At 41.5% G+C, this 27,788-nt stretch overlaps 5 non-coding genes across 5 annotated transcripts; all 5 read left to right on the top strand.

Annotated features, from left to right (window-relative positions):
* The first annotated feature begins 2,299 nt into the window (after nt 1-2,299).
* TRNAY-GUA (transfer RNA tyrosine (anticodon GUA)) lies at nt 2,300-2,385 on the top strand. The gene is given in 2 exon segments: nt 2,300-2,336; nt 2,350-2,385. It is a non-coding gene; the product is annotated as a tRNA-Tyr (tRNA).
* Nucleotides 2,386-2,945: 560 nt separating this feature from the next.
* TRNAY-GUA (transfer RNA tyrosine (anticodon GUA)) lies at nt 2,946-3,031 on the top strand. The gene is given in 2 exon segments: nt 2,946-2,982; nt 2,996-3,031. It is a non-coding gene; the product is annotated as a tRNA-Tyr (tRNA).
* Nucleotides 3,032-10,663: 7,632 nt separating this feature from the next.
* On the top strand, nt 10,664-10,749 carry TRNAY-GUA (transfer RNA tyrosine (anticodon GUA)). Its single transcript is given in 2 exon segments — nt 10,664-10,700; nt 10,714-10,749. It is a non-coding gene; the product is annotated as a tRNA-Tyr (tRNA).
* Nucleotides 10,750-11,309: 560 nt separating this feature from the next.
* TRNAY-GUA (transfer RNA tyrosine (anticodon GUA)) lies at nt 11,310-11,395 on the top strand. The gene is given in 2 exon segments: nt 11,310-11,346; nt 11,360-11,395. It is a non-coding gene; the product is annotated as a tRNA-Tyr (tRNA).
* A 6,340-nt stretch (nt 11,396-17,735) lies between these two features.
* Nucleotides 17,736-17,821, top strand: TRNAY-GUA (transfer RNA tyrosine (anticodon GUA)). The gene is given in 2 exon segments: nt 17,736-17,772; nt 17,786-17,821. It is a non-coding gene; the product is annotated as a tRNA-Tyr (tRNA).
* Nucleotides 17,822-27,788: the final 9,967 nt, after the last annotated feature.

The raw sequence follows: 27,788 nt of genomic DNA, 5'->3' as shown, positions 1-27,788 counted from the left end.
TGCTATGAACTGGCAAAACAGCAGAATCCCCTTGACAATCTTGATTTCTCAAGAGAAATGAGAGAACACTATACACCATCCAAGATATTAAAATATTGTCAAGGCCCAACGCGGCTGAATACTCTGAGGAGATGGCCTGTGAGGTGCCGCCTTTCAACTTTTCCCCCTTAGTATGGTGGTCAGTAACATGCGGGCGACTGTGGAGGGGGTCATTTTTTTAATTGGGAACTGATGTGCTTTTACTCAATTCGGGAACCTCACAAGCCAAATTTGTAGTATTTTGCACGAATTGCAAGAGATGTTTACAAGTCGACGGTTGAAGTGGAAGCTCGTATTGAGTTTGCTAGAGATGATTGGCCAAGCCTTCGATAGCTCAGTTGGTAGAGTGGAGGCCTGTAGTGGTGAAACAGGCATCCTTAGGTCGCTGGTTCAAATCCGGCTCTAAGGACTTTTGCCAAATGCACATTTTATTGAATACTTGGAAAGTAAAATACTTGGAAAGTAAAATAACAGACAATTTATAATTATATTATATTTCATCACTGAAAATAGATGCCTTTTGCTTTGAGGCTGTGGCCACGTTATATTTCTGTCCAACACGAATCTTCATTGGTTTCCTGTCAGGTATTTTGGATCCCCATCTCTTGCTATGAACTGGCAAAACAGCAGAATCCCCTTGACAATCTTGATTTCTCAAGGGAAATGAGAGAACACTATACACCATCCAAGATATTAAAATATTGTCAAGGCCCAACACGGCTGAATACTCTGAGGAGATGGCCTGTGAGGCGCCGCCTTTCAACTTTTCCCCCTTAGTATAGTGGTCATTAACATGCGGGAGACTGCGGAGGGGGTCATTTTTTTAATTGGGAACTGATGTGCTTTTACTCAATTCGGGAACCTCACAAGCCAAATTTGTAGTATTTTGCACGAATTGCAAGAGATGTTTACAAGTCGACGGTTGAAGTGGAAGCTCGTATTGAGTTGGCTAGAGAATGATTTGCCAAGCCTTCGAAAGCTCAGTTGGTAGAGCGGAGGACTGTAGTGGTAAAACAGGCATCCTTAGGTTGCTGGTTCAAATCCGGCTCGAAGGACTTTTGCCAAATGCAAATTTTATTGAATACTTGGAAAGTAAAATACTTGGAAAATAAAATAACAGACAATTTATAATTATATTATATTTCATCACTGAAAATAGATGCCTTTTGCTTTGAGGCTGTGGCCACGTTATGTTTCTGTCCAACACCAATCTTCATTGGTTTCCTGTGAGGTGTTTCGGATCCCCATCTCTTGTTATGAACTGGCAAAACAGCAGAATCCCCTTGACAATCTTGATTTCTCAAGGGAAATGAGAGAACAGTATACACCATCCAAGATATTAAAATATTGTCAAGGCCCAACACGGCTGAATACTCTGAGGAGATGGCCTGTGAGGCGCCGCCTTTCAACTTTTCCCCCTTAGTATGGTGGTCAGTAACATGCGGGCGACTTCGGAGGGGGTCATTTTTTTAATTGGGAACTGATGTACTTTTACTCAATTCGGGAACCTCACAAGCCAAATTTGTAGTATTTTGCACGAATTGCAAGAGATGTTTACAAGTCGACGGTTGAAGTGGAAGCTCGTATTGAGTTTGCTAGAGTTGATTTGCCAAGCCTTCGATAGCTCAGTTGGTAGAGCGGAGGTCTGTAGTGGTAAAACAGGCATCCTTAGGTCGCTGGTTCAAATCCGGCTCGAAGGACTTTTGCCAAATGCAAATTTTATTGAATACTTGGAAAGTAAAATACTTGGAAAATAAAATAACAGACAATTTATAATTATATTATATTTCATCACTGAAAATAGATGCCTTTTGCTTTGAGGCTGTGGCCACGTTATGTTTCTGTCCAACACCAATCTTCATTGGTTTCCTGTGAGGTGTTTCGGATCCCCATCTCTTGCTATGAACTGGCAAAACAGCAGAATCCCCTTGACAATCTTGATTTCTCAAGGGAAATGAGAGAACAGTATACACCATCCAAGATATTAAAATATTGTCAAGGCGCAACACGGCTGAATACTCTGAGGAGATGGCCTGTGAGGCGCCGCCTTTCAACTTTTCCCCCTTAGTATGGTGGTCAGTAACATGCGGGCGACTGTGGAGGGGGTCATTTTTTTAATTGGGAACTGATGTGCTTTTACTCAATTCGGGAACGTCACAAGCCAAATTTGTAGTATTTTGCACGAATTGCAAGAGATGTTTACAAGTCGACGGTTGAAGTGGAAGCTTGTATTGAGTTTGCTAGATAACGATTTGCCAAGCCTTCGATAGCTCAGTTGGTAGAGCGGAGGACTGTAGTGGTAAAACAGGCATCCTTAGGTCGCTGGTTCAAATCCGGCTCGAAGGACTTATGCCAAATGCACATTTTATTGAATACTTGGAAAGTAAAATACTTGGAAAGTAAAATAACAGACAATTTATAATTATATTATATTTCATCACTGAAAATAGATGCCTTTTGCTTTGAGGCTGTGGCCACGTTATTTTTCTGTCCGACACCAATCTTCGTTGGTTTCCTGTGAGGTATTTTGGATCCCCATCTCTTGCTATGAACTGACAAAACAGCAGAATCCCCTTAACAATCTTGATTTCTCAAGGGAAATGGGAGAACACTATACACCATCCAAGATATTAAAATATTGTCAAGGCCGAACACTGATGAATACTATGAGGAGATGGCCTGTGAGGCGCCGCCTTTCAACTTTTCCTCCTTTGTATGGTGGTCAGTAACATGCGGGAGACTGCGGAGGGGGTCATTTTTTTAATTGGGAACTGATGTGCTTTTACTCAATTCGGGAACGTCACAAGCCAAATTTGTAGTATTTTGCACAAATTGCAAGAGATGTTTACAAGTCGACGGTTGAAGTGGAAGCTCGTATTGAGTTTGCTAGAGAACAATTTGCCAAGCCTTCGATAGCTCAGTTGGTAGAGCGGAGGACTGTAGTGGTAAAACAGGCATCCTTAGGTCGCTGGTTCAAATCCGGCTCGAAGGACTTTTGCCAAATGCACATTTTATTGAATACTTGGAAAGTAAAATACTTGGAAAGTAAAATAACAGACAATTTATAATTATATTATATTTCATCACTGAAAATAGATGCCTTTTGCTTTGAGGCTGTGGCCACGTTATTTTTCTGTCCGACACCAATCTTCGTTGGTTTCCTGTGAGGTATTTTGGATCCCCATCTCTTGCTATGAACTGACAAAACAGCAGAATCCCCTTGACAATCTTGATTTCTCAAGGGAAATGGGAGAACACTATACACCATCCAAGATATTAAAATATTGTCAAGGCCGAACACGGCTGAATACTCTGAGGAGATGGCCTGTGAGGCGCCGCCTTTCAACTTTTCCCCCTTAGTATGGTGGTCATTAACATGCGGGAGACTGCGGAGGGGGTCATTTTTTTAATTGGGAACTGATGTGCTTTTACTCAATTCGGGAACCTCACAAGCCAAATTTGTAGTATTTTGCACGAATTGCAAGAGATGTTTACAAGTCGACGGTTGAAGTGGAAGCTCGTATTGAGTTTGCTAGAGAATGATTTGCCAAGCCTTCGAAAGCTCAGTTGGTAGAGCGGAGGACTGTAGTGGTAAAACAGGCATCCTTAGGTCGCTGGTTCAAATCCGGCTCGAAGGACTTTTGCCAAATGCACATTTTATTGAATACTTGGAAAGTAAAATACTTGGAAAGTAAAATAACAGACAATTTATAATTATATTATATTTCATCACTGAAAATAGATGCCTTTTGCTTTGAGGCTGTGACCACGTTATTTTTCTGTCCAACACGAATCTTCATTGGTTTCCTGTGAGGTGTTTTGGATCCCCATCTCTTGCTATGAACTTGCAAAACAGCAGAATCCCCTTGACAATCTTGATTTCTCAAGAGAAATGAGAGAACACTATGCACCATCCAAGATATTAAAATATTGTCAAGGCCCAACGCGGCTGAATACTCTGAGGAGATGGCCTGTGAGGTGCCGCCTTTCAACTTTTCCCCCTTAGTATGGTGGTCAGTAACATGCGGGCGACTGCGGAGGGGGTCATTTTTTTAATTGGGAACTGATGTGCTTTTACTCAATTCGGGAACCTCACAAGCCAAATTTGTAGTATTTTGCACGAATTGCAAGAGATGTTTACAAGTCGACGGTTGAAGTGGAAGCTCGTATTGAGTTTGCTAGAGTTGATTTGCCAAGCCTTCGATAGCTCAGTTGGTAGAGCGGAGGTCTGTAGTGGTAAAACAGGCATCCCTAGGTCGCTGGTTCAAATCCGGCTCTAAGGACTCTTGCCAAATGCACATTTTATTGAATACTTGGAAAGTAAAATAACAGACAATTTATAATTATATTATATTTCATCAATGAAAATAGATGCCTTTTGCTTTGAGGCTGTGGCCACGTTATATTTCTGTCCAACACGAATCTTCATTGGTTTCCTGTCAGGTATTTTGGATCCCCATCTCTTGCTATGAACTGGCAAAACAGCAGAATCCCCTTGACAATCTTGATTTCTCAAGGGAAATGAGAGAACACTATACACCATCCAAGATATTAAAATATTGTCAAGGCCCAACACGGCTGAATACTCTGAGGAGATGGCCTGTGAGGCGCCGCCTTTCAACTTTTCCCCCTTAGTATAGTGGTCATTAACATGCGGGAGACTGCGGAGGGGGTCATTTTTTTAATTGTGAACTGATGTGCTTTTACTCAATTCGGGAACCTCACAAGCCAAATTTGTAGTATTTTGCACGAATTGCAAGAGATGTTTACAAGTCGACGGTTGAAGTGGAAGCTCGTATTGAGTTTGCTAGAGAATGATTTGCCCAGCCTTCGAAAGCTCAGTTGGTAGAGCGGAGGACTGTAGTGGTAAAACAGGCATCCTTAGGTCGCTGGTTCAAATCCGGCTCGAAGGAATTTTGCCAAATGCAAATTTTATTGAATACTTGGAAAGTAAAATACTTGGAAAATAAAATAACAGACAATTTATAATTATATTATATTTCATCACTGAAAATAGATGCCTTTTGCTTTGAGGCTGTGGCCACGTTATGTTTCTGTCCAACACCAATCTTCATTGGTTTCCTGTGAGGTGTTTCGGATCCCCATCTCTTGCTATGAACTGGCAAAACAGCAGAATCCCCTTGACAATCTTGATTTCTCAAGGGAAATGAGAGAACAGTATACACCATCCAAGATATTAAAATATTGTCAAGGCCCAACACGGCTGAATACTCTGAGGAGATGGCCTGTGAGGCGCCGCCTTTCAACTTTTCCCCCTTAGTATGGTGGTCAGTAACATGCGGGAGACTGCGGAGGGGGTCATTTTTTTAATTGGGAACTGATGTGCTTTTACTCAATTCGGGAACGTCACAAGCCAAATTTGTAGTATTTTGCACGAATTGCAAGAGATGTTTACAAGTCGACGGTTGAAGTGGAAGCTCGTATTGAGTTTGCTAGAGAATGATTTGCTAGAGAATGATTTGCCAAGCCTTCGAAAGCTCAGTTGGTAGAGCGGAGGACTGTAGTGGTAAAACAGGCATCCTTAGGTCGCTGGTTCAAATCCGTCTCGAAGGACTTTTGCCAAATGCACATTTTATTGAATACTTGGAAAGTAAAATACTTGGAAAGTAAAATAACAGACAATTTATAATTATATTATATTTCATCACTGAAAATAGATGCCTTTTGCTTTGAGGCTGTGGCCACGTTATTTTTCTGTCCGACACCAATCTTCGTTGGTTTCCTGTGAGGTATTTTGGATCCCCATCTCTTGCAATGAACTGACAAAACAGCAGAATCCCCTTGACAATCTTGATTTCTCAAGGGAAATGGGAGAACACTATACACCATCCAAGATATTAAAATATTGTCAAGGCCGAACACTGATGAATACTATGAGGAGATGGCCTGTGAGGCGCCGCCTTTCAACTTTTCCTCCTTTGTATGGTGGTCAGTAACATGCGGGAGACTGCGGAGGGGGTCATTTTTTTAATTGGGAACTGATGTGCTTTTACTCAATTCGGGAACGTCACAAGCCAAATTTGTAGTATTTTGCACGAATTGCAAGAGATGTTTACAAGTCGACGGTTGAAGTCGAAGCTCGTATTGAGTTTGCTAGAGAACAAGTTGCCAAGCCTTCGATAGCTCAGTTGGTAGAGCGGAGGACTGTAGTGGTAAAACAGGCATCCTTAGGTCGCTGGTTCAAAACCGGCTCGAAGGACTTTTGCCAAATGCACATTTTATTGAATACTTGGAAAGTAAAATACTTGGAAAGTAAAATAACAGACAATTTATAATTATATTATATTTCATCACTGAAAATAGATGCCTTTTGCTTTGAGGCTGTGGCCACGTTATTTTTCTGTCCGACACCAATCTTCGTTGGTTTCCTGTGAGGTATTTTGGATCCCCATCTATTGCTATGAACTGACAAAACAGCAGAATCCCCTTGACAATCTTGATTTCTCAAGGGAAATGGGAGAACACTATACACCATCCAAGATATTAAAATATTGTCAAGGCCGAACACTGATGAATACTCTGAGGAGATGGCCTGTGAGGCGCCGCCTTTCAACTTTTCCTCCTTTGTATGGTGGTCAGTAACATGCGGGAGACTGCGGAGGGGTTCATTTTTTTAATTGTGAACTGATGTGCTTTTACTCAATTCGGGAACCTCACAAGCCAAATTTGTAGTATTTTGCACGAATTGCAAGAGATGTTTGAATGTCGAAGGTTGAAGTGGAAGCTCGTATTGAGCTTGCTAGAGACTGATTTGCCAAGCCTTCGATAGCTCAGTTGGTAGAGCTGAGGACTGTAGTGGTAAAACAGGCATCCTTAGGTCGCTGGTTCAAATCCGGTTCGAAGGACTTTTGCCAAATGCACATTTTATTGAATACTTGGAAAGTAAAATACTTGGAAAGTAAAATAACAGACAATTTATAATTATATTATATTTCATCACTGAAAATAGATGCCTTTTGCTTTGAGGCTGTGACCACGTTATTTTTCTGTCCAACACGAATCTTCATTGGTTTCCTGTGAGGTGTTTTGGATCCCCATCTCTTGCTATGAACTTGCAAAACAGCAGAATCCCCTTGACAATCTTGATTTCTCAAGAGAAATGAGAGAACACTATACACCATCCAAGATATTAAAATATTGTCAAGGCCCAACGCGGCTGAATACTCTGAGGAGATGGCCTGTGAGGTGCCGCCTTTCAACTTTTCCCCCTTAGTATGGTGGTCAGTAACATGCGGGCGACTGTGGAGGGGGTCATTTTTTTAATTGGGAACTGATGTGCTTTTACTCAATTCGGGAACCTCACAAGCCAAATTTGTAGTATTTTGCACGAATTGCAAGAGATGTTTACAAGTCGACGGTTGAAGTGGAAGCTCGTATTGAGTTTGCTAGAGTTGATTTGCCAAGCCTTCGATAGCTCAGTTGGTAGAGCGGAGGTCTGTAGTGGTAAAACAGGCATCCTTAGGTCGCTGGTTCAAATCCGGCTCTAAGGACTCTTGCCAAATGCACATTTTATTGAATACTTGGAAAGTAAAATAACAGACAATTTATAATTATATTATATTTCATCACTGAAAATAGATGCCTTTTGCTTTGAGGCTGTGGCCACGTTATATTTCTGTCCAACACGAATCTTCATTGGTTTCCTGTCAGGTATTTTGGATCCCCATCTCTTGCTATGAACTGGCAAAACAGCAGAATCCCCTTGACAATCTTGATTTCTCAAGGGAAATGAGAGAACACTATACACCATCCAAGATATTAAAATATTGTCAAGGCGCAACACGGCTGAATACTCTGAGGAGATGGCCTGTGAGGCGCCGCCTTTCAACTTTTCCTCCTTAGTATGGTGGTCAGTAACATGCGGGAGACTGCGGAGGCGGTCATTTTTTTAATTGGGAACTGATGTGCTTTTACTCAATTCGTGAACCTCACAAGCCAAATTTGTAGTATTTTGCACGAATTGCAAGAGATGTTTACAAGTTGACGGTTGAAGTGGAAGCTCGTATTGAGTTTGCTAGAGAATGATTTGCCAAGCCTTCGATAGCTCAGACTGTAGTGGTAAAACAGGCATCCTTAGGTCGCTGGTTCAAATCCGGCTCGAAGGACTTTTGCCAAATGCAAATTTTATTGAATACTTGGAAAGTAAAATACTTGGAAAGTAAAATAACAGACAATTTATAATTATATTATATTTCATCACTGAAAATAGATGCCTTTTGCTTTGAGGCTGTGGCCACGTTATTTTTCTGTCCGACACCAATCTTCGTTGGTTTCCTGTGAGGTGTTTTGGATCCCCGTCTCTTGCTATGAACTGGCAAAACAGCAGAATCCCCTTGACAATCTTGATTTCTCAAGGGAAATGAGAGAACACTATACACCATCTAAGATATTAAAATATTGTCAAGGCCCAACACGGCTGAATACTCTCAGGAGATGGCCTGTGAGGCGCCGCCTTTCAACTTTTCCCACTTAGTATAGTGGTCATTAACATGCGGGAGACTGCGGAGGGGGTCATTTTTTTAATTGGGAACTGATGTGCTTTTACTCAATTCGGGAACGTCACAAGCCAAATTTGTAGTATTTTGCACGAATTGCAAGAGATGTTTGAATGTCGAAGGTTGAAGTGGAAGCTCGTATCGAGCTTGCTAGAGACTGATTTGCCAAGCCTTCGATAGCTCAGTTGGTAGAGCGGAGGACTGTAGTGGTAAAACAGGCATCCTTAGGTCGCTGGTTCAAATCCGGTTCGAAGGACTTTTGCCAAATGCACATTTTATTGAATACTTGGAAAGTAAAATACTTGGAAAGTAAAATAACAGACAATTTATAATTATATTATATTTCATCACTGAAAATAGATGCCTTTTGCTTTGAGGCTGTGGCCACGTTATTTTTCTGTCCGACACCAATCTTCGTTGGTTTCCTGTGAGGTATTTTGGATCCCCATCTCTTGCTATGAACTGACAAAACAGCAGAATCCCCTTGACAATCTTGATTTCTCAAGGGAAATGAGAGAACACTATACACCATCCAAGATATTAAAATATTGTCAAGGCCCAACACGGCTGAATACTCTGAGGAGATGGCCTGTGAGGCGCCGCCTTTCAACTTTTCCCCCTTAGTATAGTGGTCATTAACATGCGGGAGACTGCGGAGGGGGTCATTTTTTTAATTGGGAACTGATGTGCTTTTACTCAATTCGGGAACCTCACAAGCCAAATTTGTAGTATTTTGCACGAATTGCAAGAGATGTTTACAAGTCGACGGTTGAAGTGGAAGCTCGTATTGAGTTGGCTAGAGAATGATTTGCCAAGCCTTCGAAAGCTCAGTTGGTAGAGCGGAGGACTGTAGTGGTAAAACAGGCATCCTTAGGTTGCTGGTTCAAATCCGGCTCGAAGGACTTTTGCCAAATGCAAATTTTATTGAATACTTGGAAAGTAAAATACTTGGAAAATAAAATAACAGACAATTTATAATTATATTATATTTCATCACTGAAAATAGATGCCTTTTGCTTTGAGGCTGTGGCCACGTTATGTTTCTGTCCAACACCAATCTTCATTGGTTTCCTGTGAGGTGTTTCGGATCCCCATCTCTTGTTATGAACTGGCAAAACAGCAGAATCCCCTTGACAATCTTGATTTCTCAAGGGAAATGAGAGAACAGTATACACCATCCAAGATATTAAAATATTGTCAAGGCCCAACACGGCTGAATACTCTGAGGAGATGGCCTGTGAGGCGCCGCCTTTCAACTTTTCCCCCTTAGTATGGTGGTCAGTAACATGCGGGCGACTTCGGAGGGGGTCATTTTTTTAATTGGGAACTGATGTACTTTTACTCAATTCGGGAACCTCACAAGCCAAATTTGTAGTATTTTGCACGAATTGCAAGAGATGTTTACAAGTCGACGGTTGAAGTGGAAGCTCGTATTGAGTTTGCTAGAGTTGATTTGCCAAGCCTTCGATAGCTCAGTTGGTAGTAGCGGAGGTCTGTAGTGGTAAAACAGGCATCCTTAGGTCGCTGGTTCAAATCCGGCTCGAAGGACTTTTGCCAAATGCAAATTTTATTGAATACTTGGAAAGTAAAATACTTGGAAAATAAAATAACAGACAATTTATAATTATATTATATTTCATCACTGAAAATAGATGCCTTTTGCTTTGAGGCTGTGGCCACGTTATGTTTCTGTCCAACACCAATCTTCATTGGTTTCCTGTGAGGTGTTTCGGATCCCCATCTCTTGCTATGAACTGGCAAAACAGCAGAATCCCCTTGACAATCTTGATTTCTCAAGGGAAATGAGAGAACAGTATACACCATCCAAGATATTAAAATATTGTCAAGGCGCAACACGGCTGAATACTCTGAGGAGATGGCCTGTGAGGCGCCGCCTTTCAACTTTTCCCCCTTAGTATGGTGGTCAGTAACATGCGGGCGACTGTGGAGGGGGTCATTTTTTTAATTGGGAACTGATGTGCTTTTACTCAATTCGGGAACGTCACAAGCCAAATTTGTAGTATTTTGCACGAATTGCAAGAGATGTTTACAAGTCGACGGTTGAAGTGGAAGCTTGTATTGAGTTTGCTAGATAACGATTTGCCAAGCCTTCGATAGCTCAGTTGGTAGAGCGGAGGACTGTAGTGGTAAAACAGGCATCCTTAGGTCGCTGGTTCAAATCCGGCTCGAAGGACTTATGCCAAATGCACATTTTATTGAATACTTGGAAAGTAAAATACTTGGAAAGTAAAATAACAGACAATTTATAATTATATTATATTTCATCACTGAAAATAGATGCCTTTTGCTTTGAGGCTGTGGCCACGTTATTTTTCTGTCCGACACCAATCTTCGTTGGTTTCCTGTGAGGTATTTTGGATCCCCATCTCTTGCTATGAACTGACAAAACAGCAGAATCCCCTTAACAATCTTGATTTCTCAAGGGAAATGGGAGAACACTATACACCATCCAAGATATTAAAATATTGTCAAGGCCGAACACTGATGAATACTATGAGGAGATGGCCTGTGAGGCGCCGCCTTTCAACTTTTCCTCCTTTGTATGGTGGTCAGTAACATGCGGGAGACTGCGGAGGGGGTCATTTTTTTAATTGGGAACTGATGTGCTTTTACTCAATTCGGGAACGTCACAAGCCAAATTTGTAGTATTTTGCACAAATTGCAAGAGATGTTTACAAGTCGACGGTTGAAGTGGAAGCTCGTATTGAGTTTGCTAGAGAACAATTTGCCAAGCCTTCGATAGCTCAGTTGGTAGAGCGGAGGACTGTAGTGGTAAAACAGGCATCCTTAGGTCGCTGGTTCAAATCCGGCTCGAAGGACTTTTGCCAAATGCACATTTTATTGAATACTTGGAAAGTAAAATACTTGGAAAGTAAAATAACAGACAATTTATAATTATATTATATTTCATCACTGAAAATAGATGCCTTTTGCTTTGAGGCTGTGGCCACGTTATTTTTCTGTCCGACACCAATCTTCGTTGGTTTCCTGTGAGGTATTTTGGATCCCCATCTCTTGCTATGAACTGACAAAACAGCAGAATCCCCTTGACAATCTTGATTTCTCAAGGGAAATGGGAGAACACTATACACCATCCAAGATATTAAAATATTGTCAAGGCCGAACACGGCTGAATACTCTGAGGAGATGGCCTGTGAGGCGCCGCCTTTCAACTTTTCCCCCTTAGTATGGTGGTCATTAACATGCGGGAGACTGCGGAGGGGGTCATTTTTTTAATTGGGAACTGATGTGCTTTTACTCAATTCGGGAACCTCACAAGCCAAATTTGTAGTATTTTGCACGAATTGCAAGAGATGTTTACAAGTCGACGGTTGAAGTGGAAGCTCGTATTGAGTTTGCTAGAGAATGATTTGCCAAGCCTTCGAAAGCTCAGTTGGTAGAGCGGAGGACTGTAGTGGTAAAACAGGCATCCTTAGGTCGCTGGTTCAAATCCGGCTCGAAGGACTTTTGCCAAATGCACATTTTATTGAATACTTGGAAAGTAAAATACTTGGAAAGTAAAATAACAGACAATTTATAATTATATTATATTTCATCACTGAAAATAGATGCCTTTTGCTTTGAGGCTGTGACCACGTTATTTTTCTGTCCAACACGAATCTTCATTGGTTTCCTGTGAGGTGTTTTGGATCCCCATCTCTTGCTATGAACTTGCAAAACAGCAGAATCCCCTTGACAATCTTGATTTCTCAAGAGAAATGAGAGAACACTATGCACCATCCAAGATATTAAAATATTGTCAAGGCCCAACGCGGCTGAATACTCTGAGGAGATGGCCTGTGAGGTGCCGCCTTTCAACTTTTCCCCCTTAGTATGGTGGTCAGTAACATGCGGGCGACTGCGGAGGGGGTCATTTTTTTAATTGGGAACTGATGTGCTTTTACTCAATTCGGGAACCTCACAAGCCAAATTTGTAGTATTTTGCACGAATTGCAAGAGATGTTTACAAGTCAACGGTTGAAGTGGAAGCTCGTATTGAGTTTGCTAGAGTTGATTTGCCAAGCCTTCGATAGCTCAGTTGGTAGAGCGGAGGTCTGTAGTGGTAAAACAGGCATCCCTAGGTCGCTGGTTCAAATCCGGCTCTAAGGACTCTTGCCAAATGCACATTTTATTGAATACTTGGAAAGTAAAATAACAGACAATTTATAATTATATTATATTTCATCAATGAAAATAGATGCCTTTTGCTTTGAGGCTGTGGCCACGTTATATTTCTGTCCAACACGAATCTTCATTGGTTTCCTGTCAGGTATTTTGGATCCCCATCTCTTGCTATGAACTGGCAAAACAGCAGAATCCCCTTGACAATCTTGATTTCTCAAGGGAAATGAGAGAACACTATACACCATCCAAGATATTAAAATATTGTCAAGGCCCAACACGGCTGAATACTCTGAGGAGATGGCCTGTGAGGCGCCGCCTTTCAACTTTTCCCCCTTAGTATAGTGGTCATTAACATGCGGGAGACTGCGGAGGGGGTCATTTTTTTAATTGTGAACTGATGTGCTTTTACTCAATTCGGGAACCTCACAAGCCAAATTTGTAGTATTTTGCACGAATTGCAAGAGATGTTTACAAGTCGACGGTTGAAGTGGAAGCTCGTATTGAGTTTGCTAGAGAATGATTTGCCCAGCCTTCGAAAGCTCAGTTGGTAGAGCGGAGGACTGTAGTGGTAAAACAGGCATCCTTAGGTCGCTGGTTCAAATCCGGCTCGAAGGAATTTTGCCAAATGCAAATTTTATTGAATACTTGGAAAGTAAAATACTTGGAAAATAAAATAACAGACAATTTATAATTATATTATATTTCATCACTGAAAATAGATGCCTTTTGCTTTGAGGCTGTGGCCACGTTATGTTTCTGTCCAACACCAATCTTCATTGGTTTCCTGTGAGGTGTTTCGGATCCCCATCTCTTGCTATGAACTGGCAAAACAGCAGAATCCCCTTGACAATCTTGATTTCTCAAGGGAAATGAGAGAACAGTATACACCATCCAAGATATTAAAATATTGTCAAGGCCCAACACGGCTGAATACTCTGAGGAGATGGCCTGTGAGGCGCCGCCTTTCAACTTTTCCCCCTTAGTATGGTGGTCAGTAACATGCGGGAGACTGCGGAGGGGGTCATTTTTTTCATTGGGAACTGATGTGCTTTTACTCAATTCGGGAACGTCACAAGCCAAATTTGTAGTATTTTGCACGAATTGCAAGAGATGTTTACAAGTCGACGGTTGAAGTGGAAGCTCGTATTGAGTTTGCTAGAGAATGATTTGCTAGAGAATGATTTGCCAAGCCTTCGAAAGCTCAGTTGGTAGAGCGGAGGACTGTAGTGGTAAAACAGGCATCCTTAGGTCGCTGGTTCAAATCCGTCTCGAAGGACTTTTGCCAAATGCACATTTTATTGAATACTTGGAAAGTAAAATACTTGGAAAGTAAAATAACAGACAATTTATAATTATATTATATTTCATCACTGAAAACAGATGCCTTTTGCTTTGAGGCTGTGGCCACGTTATTTTTCTGTCCGACACCAATCTTCGTTGGTTTCCTGTGAGGTATTTTGGATCCCCATCTCTTGCAATGAACTGACAAAACAGCAGAATCCCCTTGACAATCTTGATTTCTCAAGGGAAATGGGAGAACACTATACACCATCCAAGATATTAAAATATTGTCAAGGCCGAACACTGATGAATACTATGAGGAGATGGCCTGTGAGGCGCCGCCTTTCAACTTTTCCTCCTTTGTATGGTGGTCAGTAACATGCGGGAGACTGCGGAGGGGGTCATTTTTTTAATTGGGAACTGATGTGCTTTTACTCAATTCGGGAACGTCACAAGCCAAATTTGTAGTATTTTGCACGAATTGCAAGAGATGTTTACAAGTCGACGGTTGAAGTCGAAGCTCGTATTGAGTTTGCTAGAGAACAAGTTGCCAAGCCTTCGATAGCTCAGTTGGTAGAGCGGAGGACTGTAGTGGTAAAACAGGCATCCTTAGGTCGCTGGTTCAAAACCGGCTCGAAGGACTTTTGCCAAATGCACATTTTATTGAATACTTGGAAAGTAAAATACTTGGAAAGTAAAATAACAGACAATTTATAATTATATTATATTTCATCACTGAAAATAGATGCCTTTTGCTTTGAGGCTGTGGCCACGTTATTTTTCTGTCCGACACCAATCTTCGTTGGTTTCCTGTGAGGTATTTTGGATCCCCATCTATTGCTATGAACTGACAAAACAGCAGAATCCCCTTGACAATCTTGATTTCTCAAGGGAAATGGGAGAACACTATACACCATCCAAGATATTAAAATATTGTCAAGGCCGAACACTGATGAATACTCTGAGGAGATGGCCTGTGAGGCGCCGCCTTTCAACTTTTCCTCCTTTGTATGGTGGTCAGTAACATGCGGGAGACTGCGGAGGGGGTCATTTTTTTAATTGTGAACTGATGTGCTTTTACTCAATTCGGGAACCTCACAAGCCAAATTTGTAGTATTTTGCACGAATTGCAAGAGATGTTTGAATGTCGAAGGTTGAAGTGGAAGCTCGTATTGAGCTTGCTAGAGACTGATTTGCCAAGCCTTCGATAGCTCAGTTGGTAGAGCTGAGGACTGTAGTGGTAAAACAGGCATCCTTAGGTCGCTGGTTCAAATCCGGTTCGAAGGACTTTTGCCAAATGCACATTTTATTGAATACTTGGAAAGTAAAATACTTGGAAAGTAAAATAACAGACAATTTATAATTATATTATATTTCATCACTGAAAATAGATGCCTTTTGCTTTGAGGCTGTGACCACGTTATTTTTCTGTCCAACACGAATCTTCATTGGTTTCCTGTGAGGTGTTTTGGATCCCCATCTCTTGCTATGAACTTGCAAAACAGCAGAATCCCCTTGACAATCTTGATTTCTCAAGAGAAATGAGAGAACACTATACACCATCCAAGATATTAAAATATTGTCAAGGCCCAACGCGGCTGAATACTCTGAGGAGATGGCCTGTGAGGTGCCGCCTTTCAACTTTTCCCCCTTAGTATGGTGGTCAGTAACATGCGGGCGACTGTGGAGGGGGTCATTTTTTTAATTGGGAACTGATGTGCTTTTACTCAATTCGGGAACCTCACAAGCCAAATTTGTAGTATTTTGCACGAATTGCAAGAGATGTTTACAAGTCGACGGTTGAAGTGGAAGCTCGTATTGAGTTTGCTAGAGTTGATTTGCCAAGCCTTCGATAGCTCAGTTGGTAGAGCGGAGGTCTGTAGTGGTAAAACAGGCATCCTTAGGTCGCTGGTTCAAATCCGGCTCTAAGGACTCTTGCCAAATGCACATTTTATTGAATACTTGGAAAGTAAAATAACAGACAATTTATAATTATATTATATTTCATCACTGAAAATAGATGCCTTTTGCTTTGAGGCTGTGGCCACGTTATATTTCTGTCCAACACGAATCTTCATTGGTTTCCTGTCAGGTATTTTGGATCCCCATCTCTTGCTATGAACTGGCAAAACAGCAGAATCCCCTTGACAATCTTGATTTCTCAAGGGAAATGAGAGAACACTATACACCATCCAAGATATTAAAATATTGTCAAGGCGCAACACGGCTGAATACTCTGAGGAGATGGCCTGTGAGGCGCCGCCTTTCAACTTTTCCTCCTTAGTATGGTGGTCAGTAACATGCGGGAGACTGCGGAGGCGGTCATTTTTTTAATTGGGAACTGATGTGCTTTTACTCAATTCGTGAACCTCACAAGCCAAATTTGTAGTATTTTGCACGAATTGCAAGAGATGTTTACAAGTTGACGGTTGAAGTGGAAGCTCGTATTGAGTTTGCTAGAGAATGATTTGCCAAGCCTTCGATAGCTCAGACTGTAGTGGTAAAACAGGCATCCTTAGGTCGCTGGTTCAAATCCGGCTCGAAGGACTTTTGCCAAATGCAAATTTTATTGAATACTTGGAAAGTAAAATACTTGGAAAGTAAAATAACAGACAATTTATAATTATATTATATTTCATCACTGAAAATAGATGCCTTTTGCTTTGAGGCTGTGGCCACGTTATTTTTCTGTCCGACACCAATCTTCGTTGGTTTCCTGTGAGGTGTTTTGGATCCCCGTCTCTTGCTATGAACTGGCAAAACAGCAGAATCCCCTTGACAATCTTGATTTCTCAAGGGAAATGAGAGAACACTATACACCATCTAAGATATTAAAATATTGTCAAGGCCCAACACGGCTGAATACTCTCAGGAGATGGCCTGTGAGGCGCCGCCTTTCAACTTTTCCCACTTAGTATAGTGGTCATTAACATGCGGGAGACTGCGGAGGGGGTCATTTTTTTAATTGGGAACTGATGTGCTTTTACTCAATTCGGGAACGTCACAAGCCAAATTTGTAGTATTTTGCACGAATTGCAAGAGATGTTTGAATGTCGAAGGTTGAAGTGGAAGCTCGTATCGAGCTTGCTAGAGACTGATTTGCCAAGCCTTCGATAGCTCAGTTGGTAGAGCGGAGGACTGTAGTGGTAAAACAGGCATCCTTAGGTCGCTGGTTCAAATCCGGTTCGAAGGACTTTTGCCAAATGCACATTTTATTGAATACTTGGAAAGTAAAATACTTGGAAAGTAAAATAACAGACAATTTATAATTATATTATATTTCATCACTGAAAATAGATGCCTTTTGCTTTGAGGCTGTGGCCACGTTATTTTTCTGTCCGACACCAATCTTCGTTGGTTTCCTGTGAGGTATTTTGGATCCCCATCTCTTGCTATGAACTGACAAAACAGCAGAATCCCCTTGACAATCTTGATTTCTCAAGGGAAATGAGAGAACACTATACACCATCCAAGATATTAAAATATTGTCAAGGCCCAACACGGCTGAATACTCTGAGGAGATGGCCTGTGAGGCGCCGCCTTTCAACTTTTCCTCCTTTGTATGGTGGTCAGTAACATGCGGGACACTGCGGAGGGGGTCATTTTTTTAATTGTGAACTGATGTGCTTTTACTCAATTCGGGAACCTCACAAGCCAAATTTGTAGTATTTTGCACGAATTGCAAGAGATGTTTGAATGTCGACGGTTGAAGTAGAAGCTCGTATTGAGCTTGCTAGAGACTGATTTGCCAAGCCTTCGATAGCTCAGTTGGTAGAGCGGAGGACTGTAGTGGTAAAACAGGCATCCTTAGGTCGCTGGTTCAAATCCGGCTCGAAGGACTTTTGCCAAATGCACATTTTATTGAATACTTGGAAAGTAAAATACTTGGAAAGTAAAATAACAGACAATTTATAATTATATTATATTTCATCACTGAAAATAGATGCCTTTTGCTTTGAGGCTGTGACCACGTTATTTTTCTGTCCAACACGAATCTTCATTGGTTTCCTGTGAGGTGTTTTGGATCCCCATCTCTTGCTATGAACTTGCAAAACAGCAGAATCCCCTTGACAATATTGATTTCTCAAGAGAAATGAGAGAACACTATGCACCATCCAAGATATTAAAATATTGTCAAGGCCCAACGCGGCTGAATACTCTGAGGAGATGGCCTGTGAGGTGCCGCCTTTCAACTTTTCCCCCTTAGTATGGTGGTCAGTAACATGCGGGCGACTGCGGAGGGGGTCATTTTTTTAATTGGGAACTGATGTGCTTTTACTCAATTCGGGAACCTCACAAGCCAAATTTGTAGTATTTTGCACGAATTGCAAGAGATGTTTACAAGTCGACGGTTGAAGTGGAAGCTCGTATTGAGTTTGCTAGAGTTGATTTGCCAAGCCTTCGATAGCTCAGTTGGTAGAGCGGAGGTCTGTAGTGGTAAAACAGGCATCCCTAGGTTGCTGGTTCAAATCCGGCTCTAAGGACTCTTGCCAAATGCACATTTTATTGAATACTTGGAAAGTAAAATAACAGACAATTTATAATTATATTATATTTCATCAATGAAAATAGATGCCTTTTGCTTTGAGGCTGTGGCCACGTTATATTTCTGTCCAACACGAATCTTCATTGGTTTCCTGTCAGGTATTTTGGATCCCCATCCCTTGACAATCTTGATTTCTCAAGGGAAATGAGAGAACACTATACACCATCCAAGATATTAAAATATTGTCAAGGCCCAACACGGCTGAATACTCTGAGGAGATGGCCTGTGAGGCGCCGCCTTTCAACTTTTCCCCCTTAGTATAGTGGTCATTAACATGCGGGAGACTGCGGAGGGGGTCATTTTTTTAATTGTGAACTGATGTGCTTTTACTCAATTCGGGAACCTCACAAGCCAAATTTGTAGTATTTTGCACGAATTGCAAGAGATGTTTACAAGTCGACGGTTGAAGTGGAAGCTCGTATTGAGTTTGCTAGAGAATGATTTGCCCAGCCTTCGAAAGCTCAGTTGGTAGAGCGGAGGACTGTAGTGGTAAAACAGGCATCCTTAGGTCGCTGGTTCAAATCCGGCTCGAAGGACTTTTGCCAAATGCAAATTTTATTGAATACTTGGAAAGTAAAATACTTGGAAAATAAAATAACAGACAATTTATAATTATATTATATTTCATCACTGAAAATAGATGCCTTTTGCTTTGAGGCTGTGGCCACGTTATGTTTCTGTCCAACACCAATCTTCATTGGTTTCCTGTGAGGTGTTTCGGATCCCCATCTCTTGCTATGAACTGGCAAAACAGCAGAATCCCCTTGACAATCTTGATTTCTCAAGGGAAATGAGAGAACAGTATACACCATCCAAGATATTAAAATATTGTCAAGGCCCAACACGGCTGAATACTCTGAGGAGATGGCCTGTGAGGCGCCGCCTTTCAACTTTTCCCCCTTAGTATGGTGGTCAGTAACATGCGGGAGACTGCGGAGGGGGTCATTTTTTTAATTGGGAACTGATGTGCTTTTACTCAATTCGGGAACGTCACAAGCCAAATTTGTAGTATTTTGCACGAATTGCAAGAGATGTTTACAAGTCGACGGTTGAAGTGGAAGCTCGTATTGAGTTTGCTAGAGAATGATTTGCCAAGCCTTCGAAAGCTCAGTTGGTAGAGCGGAGGACTGTAGTGGTAAAACAGGCATCCTTAGGTCGCTGGTTCAAATCCGTCTCGAAGGACTTTTGCCAAATGCACATTTTATTGAATACTTGGAAAGTAAAATACTTGGAAAGTAAAATAACAGACAATTTATAATTATATTATATTTCATCACTGAAAATAGATGCCTTTTGCTTTGAGGCTGTGGCCACGTTATTGTTCTGTCCGACACCAATCTTCGTTGGTTTCCTGTGAGGTATTTTGGATCCCCATCTCTTGCAATGAACTGACAAAACAGCAGAATCCCCTTGACAATCTTGATTTCTCAAGGGAAATGGGAGAACACTATACACCATCCAAGATATTAAAATATTGTCAAGGCCGAACACTGATGAATACTATGAGGAGATGGCCTGTGAGGCGCCGCCTTTCAACTTTTCCTCCTTTGTATGGTGGTCAGTAACATGCGGGAGACTGCGGAGGGGGTCATTTTTTTAATTGGGAACTGATGTGCTTTTACTTAATTCGGGAACGTCACAAGCCAAATTTGTAGTATTTTGCACGAATTGCAAGAGATGTTTACAAGTCGACGGTTGAAGTCGAAGCTCGTATTGAGTTTGCTAGAGAACAAGTTGCCAAGCCTTCGATAGCTCAGTTGGTAGAGCGGAGGACTGTAGTGGTAAAACAGGCATCCTTAGGTCGCTGGTTCAAAACCGGCTCGAAGGACTTTTGCCAAATGCACATTTTATTGAATACTTGGAAAGTAAAATACTTGGAAAGTAAAATAACAGACAATTTATAATTATATTATATTTCATCACTGAAAATAGATGCCTTTTGCTTTGAGGCTGTGGCCACGTTATTTTTCTGTCCGACACCAATCTTCGTTGGTTTCCTGTGAGGTATTTTGGATCCCCATCTATTGCTATGAACTGACAAAACAGCAGAATCCCCTTGACAATCTTGATTTCTCAAGGGAAATGGGAGAACACTATACACCATCCAAGATATTAAAATATTGTCAAGGCCGAACACTGATGAATACTCTGAGGAGATGGCCTGTGAGGCGCCGCCTTTCAACTTTTCCTCCTTTGTATGGTGGTCAGTAACATGCGGGAGACTGCGGAGGGGGTCATTTTTTTAATTGTGAACTGATGTGCTTTTACTCAATTCGGGAACCTCACAAGCCAAATTTGTAGTATTTTGCACGAATTGCAAGAGATGTTTGAATGTCGAAGGTTGAAGTGGAAGCTCGTATTGAGCTTGCTAGAGACTGATTTGCCAAGCCTTCGATAGCTCAGTTGGTAGAGCTGAGGACTGTAGTGGTAAAACAGGCATCCTTAGGTCGCTGGTTCAAATCCGGTTCGAAGGACTTTTGCCAAATGCACATTTTATTGAATACTTGGAAAGTAAAATACTTGGAAAGTAAAATAACAGACAATTTATAATTATATTATATTTCATCACTGAAAATAGATGCCTTTTGCTTTGAGGCTGTGACCACGTTATTTTTCTGTCCAACACGAATCTTCATTGGTTTCCTGTGAGGTGTTTTGGATCCCCATCTCTTGCTATGAACTTGCAAAACAGCAGAATCCCCTTGACAATCTTGATTTCTCAAGAGAAATGAGAGAACACTATACACCATCCAAGATATTAAAATATTGTCAAGGCCCAACGCGGCTGAATACTCTGAGGAGATGGCCTGTGAGGTGCCGCCTTTCAACTTTTCCCCCTTAGTATGGTGGTCAGTAACATGCGGGCGACTGTGGAGGGGGTCATTTTTTTAATTGGGAACTGATGTGCTTTTACTCAATTCGGGAACCTCACAAGCCAAATTTGTAGTATTTTGCACGAATTGCAAGAGATGTTTACAAGTCGACGGTTGAAGTGGAAGCTCGTATTGAGTTTGCTAGAGTTGATTTGCCAAGCCTTCGATAGCTCAGTTGGTAGAGCGGAGGTCTGTAGTGGTAAAACAGGCATCCTTAGGTCGCTGGTTCAAATCCGGCTCTAAGGACTCTTGCCAAATGCACATTTTATTGAATACTTGGAAAGTAAAATAACAGACAATTTATAATTATATTATATTTCATCACTGAAAATAGATGCCTTTTGCTTTGAGGCTGTGGCCACGTTATATTTCTGTCCAACACGAATCTTCATTGGTTTCCTGTCAGGTATTTTGGATCCCCATCTCTTGCTATGAACTGGCAAAACAGCAGAATCCCCTTGACAATCTTGATTTCTCAAGGGAAATGAGAGAACACTATACACCATCCAAGATATTAAAATATTGTCAAGGCGCAACACGGCTGAATACTCTGAGGAGATGGCCTGTGAGGTGCCGCCTTTCAACTTTTCCCCCTTAGTATGGTGGTCAGTAACATGCGGGCGACTGTGGAGGGGGTCATTTTTTTAATTGGGAACTGATGTGCTTTTACTCAATTCGGGAACCTCACAAGCCAAATTTGTAGTATTTTGCACGAATTGCAAGAGATGTTTACAAGTCGACGGTTGAAGTGGAAGCTCGTATTGAGTTTGCTAGAGTTGATTTGCCAAGCCTTCGATAGCTCAGTTGGTAGAGCGGAGGTCTGTAGTGGTAAAACAGGCATCCTTAGGTCGCTGGTTCAAATCCGGCTCTAAGGACTCTTGCCAAATGCACATTTTATTGAATACTTGGAAAGTAAAATAACAGACAATTTATAATTATATTATATTTCATCACTGAAAATAGATGCCTTTTGCTTTGAGGCTGTGGCCACGTTATATTTCTGTCCAACACGAATCTTCATTGGTTTCCTGTCAGGTATTTTGGATCCCCATCTCTTGCTATGAACTGGCAAAACAGCAGAATCCCCTTGACAATCTTGATTTCTCAAGGGAAATGAGAGAACACTATACACCATCCAAGATATTAAAATATTGTCAAGGCGCAACACGGCTGAATACTCTGAGGAGATGGCCTGTGAGGCGCCGCCTTTCAACTTTTCCTCCTTAGTATGGTGGTCAGTAACATGCGGGAGACTGCGGAGGCTGTCATTTTTTTAATTGGGAACTGATGTGCTTTTACTCAATTCGTGAACCTCACAAGCCAAATTTGTAGTATTTTGCACGAATTGCAAGAGATGTTTACAAGTCGACGGTTGAAGTGGAAGCTCGTATTGAGTTTGCTAGAGAATGATTTGCCAAGCCTTCGATAGCTCAGACTGTAGTGGTAAAACAGGCATCCTTAGGTCGCTGGTTCAAATCCGGCTCGAAGGACTTTTGCCAAATGCAAATTTTATTGAATACTTGGAAAGTAAAATACTTGGAAAGTAAAATAACAGACAATTTATAATTATATTATATTTCATCACTGAAAATAGATGCCTTTTGCTTTGAGGCTGTGGCCACGTTATTTTTCTGTCCGACACCAATCTTCGTTGGTTTCCTGTGAGGTGTTTTGGATCCCCGTCTCTTGCTATGAACTGGCAAAACAGCAGAATCCCCTTGACAATCTTGATTTCTCAAGGGAAATGAGAGAACACTATACACCATCTAAGATATTAAAATATTGTCAAGGCCCAACACGGCTGAATACTCTCAGGAGATGGCCTGTGAGGCGCCGCCTTTCAACTTTTCCCACTTAGTATAGTGGTCATTAACATGCGGGAGACTGCGGAGGGGGTCATTTTTTTAATTGGGAACTGATGTGCTTTTACTCAATTCGGGAACCTCACAAGCCAAATTTGTAGTATTTTGCACGAATTGCAAGAGATGTTTACAAGTCGACGGTTGAAGTGGAAGCTCGTATTGAGTTTGCTAGAGAATGATTTGCCAAGCCTTTGATAGCACAGTTGGTAGAGCGGAGGACTGTAGTGGTAAAACAGGCATCCTTAGGTCGCTGGTTCAAATCCGGCTCGAAGGACTTTTGCCAAATGCAAATTTTATTGAATACTTGGAAAGTAAAATACTTGGAAAGTAAAATAACAGACAATTTATAATTATATTATATTTCATCACTGAAAATAGATGCCTTTTGCTTTGAGGCTGTGGCCACGTTATTTTTCTGTCCGACACCAATCTTCGTTGGTTTCCTGTGAGGTGTTTTGGATCCCCATCTCTTGCTATGAACTGACAAAACAGCAGAATCCCCTTGACAATCTTGATTTCTCAAGGGAAATGGGAGAACACCATACACCATCCAAGATATTAAAATATTGTCAAGGCCGAACACTGATGAATACTCTGAGGAGATGGCCTGTGAGGCGCCGCCTTTCAACTTTTCCTCCTTAGTATGGTGGTCAGTAACATGCGGGAGACTGCGGAGGCGGTCATTTTTTAAATTGGGAACTGATGTGCTTTTACTCAATTCGGGAACCTCACAAGCCAAATTTGTAGTATTTTGCACGAATTGCAAGAGATGTTTGCATGTCGACGGTTGAAGTGGAAGCTCGAATTGAGCTTGCTAGAGAACGGTTTGCCAAGCCTTCGATAGCTCAGTTGGTAGAGGAGAGGACTGTAGTGGTAAAACAGGCATCCTTAGGTCGCTGGTTCAAATCCGGCTCGATGGACTTTTGCCAAATGCAAATTTTATTGAATACTTGGAAAGTAAAATACTTGGAAAATAAAATAACAGACAATTTATAATTATATTATATTTCATCACTGAAAATAGATGCCTTTTGCTTTGAGGCTGTGGCCACGTTATATTTCTGTCCAACACGAATCTTCATTGGTTTCCTGTCAGGTATTTTGGATCCCCATCTCTTGCTATGAACTGGCAAAACAGCAGAATCCCCTTGACAATCTTGATTTCTCAAGGGAAATGAGAGAACACTATACACCATCTAAGATATTAAAATATTGTCAAGGCCCAACGCGGCTGAATACTCTGAGGAGATGGCCTGTGAGGTGCCGCCTTTCAACTTATCCCCCTTAGTATGGTGGTCAGTAACATGCGGGCGACTGCGGAGGGGGTCATTTTTTTAATTGGGAACTGATGTGCTTTTACTCAATTCGGGAACCTCACAAGCCAAATTTGTAGTATTTTGCACAAATTGCAAGAGATGTTTACAAGTCGACGGTTGAAGTGGAAGCTCGTATTGAGTTTGCTAGAGTTGATTTGCCAAGCCTTCGATAGCTCAGTTGGTAGAGCGGAGGTCTGTAGTGGTAAAACAGGCATCCTTAGGTCGTTGGTTCAAATCCGGCTCTTAGGACTCTTGCCAAATGCACATTTTATTGAATACTTGGAAAGTAAAATAACAGACAATTTATAATTATATTATATTTCATCACTGAAAATAGATGCCTTTTGCTTTGAGGCTGTGGCCACGTTATATTTCTGTCCAACACGAATCTTCATTGGTTTCCTGTCAGGTATTTTGGATCCCCATCTCTTGCTATGAACTGGCAAAACAGCAGAATCCCCTTGACAATCTTGATTTCTCAAGGGAAATGAGAGAACACTATACATCATCCAAGATATTAAAATATTGACAAGGCCCAACACGGCTGAATACTCTGAGGAGATGGCCTGTGAGGCGCCGCCTTTCAACTTTTCCCCCTTAGTATAGTGGTCATTAACATGCGGGAGACTGCGGAGGGGGTCATTTTTTTAATTGGGAACTGATGTGCTTTTACTCAATTCGGGAACGTCACAAGCCAAATTTGTAGTATTTTGCACGAATTGCAAGAGATGTTTACAAGTCGACGGTTGAAGTGGAAGCTCGTATTGAGTTTGCTAGAGTTGATTTGCCAAGCCTTCGATAGCTCAGTTGGTAGAGCGGAGGTCTGTAGTGGTAAAACAGGCATCCTTAGGTTGCTGGTTCAAATCCGGCTCTTAGGACTCTTGCCAAATGCACATTTTATTGAATACTAGGAAAGTAAAATACTTGGAAAGTAAAATAACAGACAATTTATAATTATATTATATTTCATCACTGAAAATAGATGCCTTTTGCTTTGAGGCTGTGGCCACGTTATATTTCTGTCCAACACGAATCTTCATTGGTTTCCTGTCAGGTATTTTGGATCCCCATCTCTTGCTATGAACTGGCAAAACAGCAGAATCCCCTTGACAATCTTGATTTCTGAAGGGAAATGAGAGAACACTATACACCATCCAAGATATTAAAATATTGTCAAGGCCGAACACTGATGAATACTCTGAGGAGATGGCCTGTGAGGCACCGCCTTTCAACTTTTCCTCCTTAGTATGGTGGTCAGTAACATGCGGGAGACTGCGGAGGCGGTCATTTTTTTAATTGGGAACTGATGTGCTTTTACTCAATTCGGGAACCTCACAAGCCAAATTTGTAGTATTTTGCACGAATTGCAAGATATGTTTGCATGTCGACGGTTGAAGTGGAAGCTCGAATTGAGCTTGCTAGAGAGTGGTTTGCCAAGCCTTCGATAGCTCAGTTGGTAGAGGAGAGGACTGTAGTGGTAAAACAGGCATCCTTAGGTCACTGGTTCAAATCCGGCTCGAAGGACTTTTGCCAAATGCAAATTTTATTGAATACTTGGAAAGTAAAATACTTGGAAAATAACATAACAGACAATTTATAATTATATTATATTTCATCACTGAAAATAGATGCCTTTTGCATTGAGGCTGTGGCCACATTATTTTTCTGTCCAACACCAATCTTCTTTGGTTTCCTGTGAGGTGTTTTTTTGATCCCCATCTCTTGCTATGAACTGGCAAAACAGCATAATCCCCTTGACAATCTTGATTTCTCAAGGGAAATGAGAGAACACTATACACCATCCAAGATATTAAAATATTGTCAAGGCCCAACACGGCTGAATACTCTGAGGAGATGGCCTGTGAGGCGCCGCCTTTCAACTTTTCCCCCTTAGTATGGTGGTCAGTAACATGCGGGAGACTGCGGAGGGGGTCATTTTTTTAATTGTGAACTGATGTGCTTTTACTCAATTCGGGAACCTCACAAGCCAAATTTGTAGTATTTTGCACGAATTGCAAGAGATGTTTGAATGTCGACGGTTGAAGTGGAAGCTCGTATTGAGCTTGCTAGAGACTGATTTGCCAAGCCTTTGATAGCTCAGTTGGTAGAGCAGATGACTGTAGTGGTAAAACAGGCATTCTTAGGTCGCTGGTTCAAATCCAGATTGAAGGACTTTTGCCAAATGCAAATTTTATTGAATACTTGGAAAGTAAAATGCTTGGAAAATAAAATAACAGACAATTTATAATTATATTATATTTCATCACTGAAAATAGATGCCTTTTGCTTTGAGGCTGTGGCCACGTTATGTTTCTGTCCGACACCAATCTTCTTTGGTTTCCTGTGAGGTGTTTTGGATCCCCATCTCTTGCTATGAACTGACAAAACAGCAGAATCCCCTTGACAATCTTGATTTCTCAAGGGAAATGGGAGAACACTATACACCATCCAAGACATTAAAATATTGTCAAGGCCCAACACGGCTGAATACTCTGAGGAGATGGCCTGTGAGGCGCGCCTTTCAACTTTTCCCCCTTAGTATGGTGGTCATTAACATGCGGGAGACTGCGGAGGGGGTCATTTTTTTAATTGGGAACTGATGTGCTTTTACTCAATTCGGGAACCTCACAAGCCAAATTTGTAGTATTTTGCACGAATTGCAAGAGATGTTTACAAGTCGACGGTTGAAGTGGAAGCTCGTATTGAGTTTGCTAGAGAATGATTTGCCAAGCCTTCGAAAGCTCAGTTGGTAGAGCGGAGGACTGTAGTGGTAAAAGAGGCATCCTTAGGTTGCTGGTTCAAATCCGGCTCGAAGGACTTTTGCCAAATGCACATTTTGGAAAGTAAAATACTTGGAAAGTAAAATAACAGACAATTTAGAATTATATTATATTTCATCACTGAAAATAGATGCCTTTTGCTTTGAGGCTGTGGCCACGTTATTTTTCTGTCCAACACGAATCTTCATTGGTTTCCTGTCAGGTGTTTTGGATCCCCATCTCTTGCTATGAACTGGCAAAACAGCAGAATCCCCTTGACAATCTTGATTTCTCAAGGGAAATGAGAGAACACTATACACCATCCAAGATATTAAAATATTGTCAAGGCCCAACACGGCTGAATACTCTGAGGAGATGGCCTGTGAGGCGCCGCCTTTCAACTTTTCCTCCTTAGTATGGTGGTCAGTAACATGCGGGAGACTGCGGAGG

This window comes from Ambystoma mexicanum, chromosome 1p, assembly GCF_040938575.1.
Source record: "Ambystoma mexicanum isolate Mex_15411 chromosome 1p, UKY_AmexF1_1, whole genome shotgun sequence".
Taxonomy (NCBI): Eukaryota; Metazoa; Chordata; class Amphibia; order Caudata; family Ambystomatidae; genus Ambystoma; species Ambystoma mexicanum.
This window is presented reverse-complemented; position numbering and strand designations above follow the sequence as displayed.